This window comes from Maniola jurtina, chromosome 16, assembly GCF_905333055.1.
Source record: "Maniola jurtina chromosome 16, ilManJurt1.1, whole genome shotgun sequence".
NCBI classification, from domain to species: Eukaryota; Metazoa; Arthropoda; class Insecta; order Lepidoptera; family Nymphalidae; genus Maniola; species Maniola jurtina.
This window is the reverse complement of record NC_060044.1, coordinates 4,280,837-4,283,580: the sequence shown is the minus strand read 5'-3', so window position 1 is coordinate 4,283,580 and position 2,744 is coordinate 4,280,837.

Here is a 2,744-nt window from a genome sequence, read left to right as displayed (position 1 = left end):
ATGAATATCTTCCGAGATGGAGAACGGAACTCCTCAATGGATAAGAGCAAATTGCTCGCGATCAGTGTACCCTAACCCTACTGTTTACTAACTGTTTTAACTGGGTATGGCATATTATAGTACAGTGGGGCCACTAAAAATTGTGAAATAAAAAATTTTCAAAAGAAAAATAAAACCGACTTCAAAAACCACAATCACTAAAATTATTTTTACTTTTTAGTGTTTGTGGTTTTTGAAGTCGGTTTAATTTTTCTTTAGATTTTTTTTAAAATATTTATTCTGGTATTCTTCTTTCTTGGATAAGGATCCCTCTTGGGTATCCCCATTTCTCTCTGTCTTTGGTACTATCAAGCTAATTTTCTCTCGCGATTTGCACAATAGCATTAGACCAACGCGTCTTCGGTCTACCTATTTTTCTTTTGCCTGCTGGACCTGGCCAAGGGGAAATTTTTCCTGTCCTTCTTTCATCTGTAAAAATCGATACAATATGACCATTTGCATTTCAGTTTTAGGGCATGTCTCAAGGTGTCTGTAGGCTTTGTCTTTTTTCTTATGTCTTCAATTCTCACTTTGAATATTTTTTCCTTAAGTTATGCTCCTTGCCATCGCCCTTTAGCAAGTCACTATTATTCTTTTTATATTCTTTGTCTGGACCCATGTTTGGCTGGCATAGGTGAGGCATGGCAGGATGCATGTATCTGTAACGGATCTTTTAAGATGTACTGGGTAAGCTCCTTTCATTCTTTCCTTTTGTGCCCAGTACTTGTTCGAACTGATGTTAATCCGTCTGTCTACTTCCTCTTCTGCACTTGTAACGCTGAATGAGACTTGTTTTTTAAGATACATTTAGGAGCATAGGTATTGTAGTTCCAATACTTAATTGTATTTATTTGCCTGTTACTATAAATATGGCGGCTGATTGAATGAGGCCGATTGTTGTACCTCTGCGAAACTGTTCAAAATAGTAAACTGAAGTAAGTAAGTACTACTTACAAAATTATGTCGCTTTTCATTGATAAATATGGATTTCGAAAATTTGACTACATTTCCAAATTTCGCGATATATAAAGTGGCTTCCGATTCCGAATCATTTCACTGGCATACAAAATTCAACTTTTTTGTTTTATTAGGTTTTGAAACTGTTTCTTACTAATTTGACGTCGTTGATTTCAGATCTACTTTAATTTTTTACACAGCAGCTCTAGTTTTTGAGATACAGGTACCCCCATATTTTGCACTATACTCACACTTTGTATGTTCACACTTTATTAAGATCACACAAGTAATTTCCAAAATTTATCGAGGTGTTAACATCAAGAAGAACATCTGCAAGTTATTCCAATCATTTTTGTACCATTTGGTGGCGAGTACGTATTAAAGAATGTCGTGCAAGTGTGTCTAACTTTGTAAAACAAGCATACTCGGGCTACTTTGAGAACCCATTAGCAGCTAACAGCAAGGCCTGGACTCCAAATTTTTATATGTGGAAGCTGTATTTCCTCATTGCGTTTATGAGCAAATAAGAATAGACCCTACTTTTACTAAAAAAAGTATTATAATTTGGCGCGAACCATCTAAACACCATGATGATTATTATTTCTGCATTGTGAATATAACCAGAAGAAACAGCAAAAAAATTGTTCCAAGCGACTCTATTGTAACTTGCAGTCTACAATTAGAACGATTCTGACTTCTGGTGATAAATCTGTACCTCAGCCCCAACCCAGTACCTCCAATCTACTTCAAGAACTTTCAGAAGGTAGTGACGATGTAGTGACTTTTACATCTCAACTTAGACTATTCAATCAAAATGATTTGGACCACTTAATGAGAGATCTTAGATTGTCTAAAAAGCATCAGAACATGTGGCTTCTCGGCTCAAAGGAACAAATCTGATAACATGTGTTACGGTAGGTATATTGTTCTCACTACTCTCAAAACATTCAGCAGCTGATGTTGCACTTCCAGCGACTTGGGTGCAACATGGGCATTAAGTTTTTCTCTATTATACAGAAAGGGCTCTATTATACATTCTAAAACAGGTTTTATTTATTATTATTATGTAAAATAGTTTTTGATTTATCGCGCAAAATGTAGAAAAAAATATACAATAAGTCAAAAACTGTGAAAATCTGACAATTTTTTTTGAATTCCAAGCCGAAAATATATTTAAGAATTTATTTATTAATAGGAATCGAGAGTTTATGCACTAGATAGAGTTCGTTCATTCACTGAAATTCCCAGTTCATTTACTGGCAATTTATCCTTTTGTTAAATAAAATAAGTTATAATAATTAATACCACGCATTTTATTTGATTTTTTGATATTTAAATAATTTAAGAGTGTATACCTACTGTGTACAGACACACAAAATATAAAAATTATATATAGAACGATTCTCATATACCTTAATTTTAGGTCAATGTCAGGGTAGTCCTTATTTGTTCATTTACTGGATCGTTTACCCTCCTACGTCAAAATACTAAAAGTCCGCGTAAATTTCGCAGATTGAAATGTCTGCTTGATTAATTGTCAATAGAGGGTCATGACATGTCAAAATTGCTAGTTTGAAGGTGAAATCGTCTATGTCATTCGCATTGGTTTTCCTCTTAATTGTAAATAAATAATTTAACCGAATTGTGTCATTTGGAGCGAACGTAATCAACGCGTTTGCTTCTAGGTAGGTACCTATTCATAGATTTAAAATCGGTCAAGTGCGAGTCAGACTTGCACGTAAAGGGTT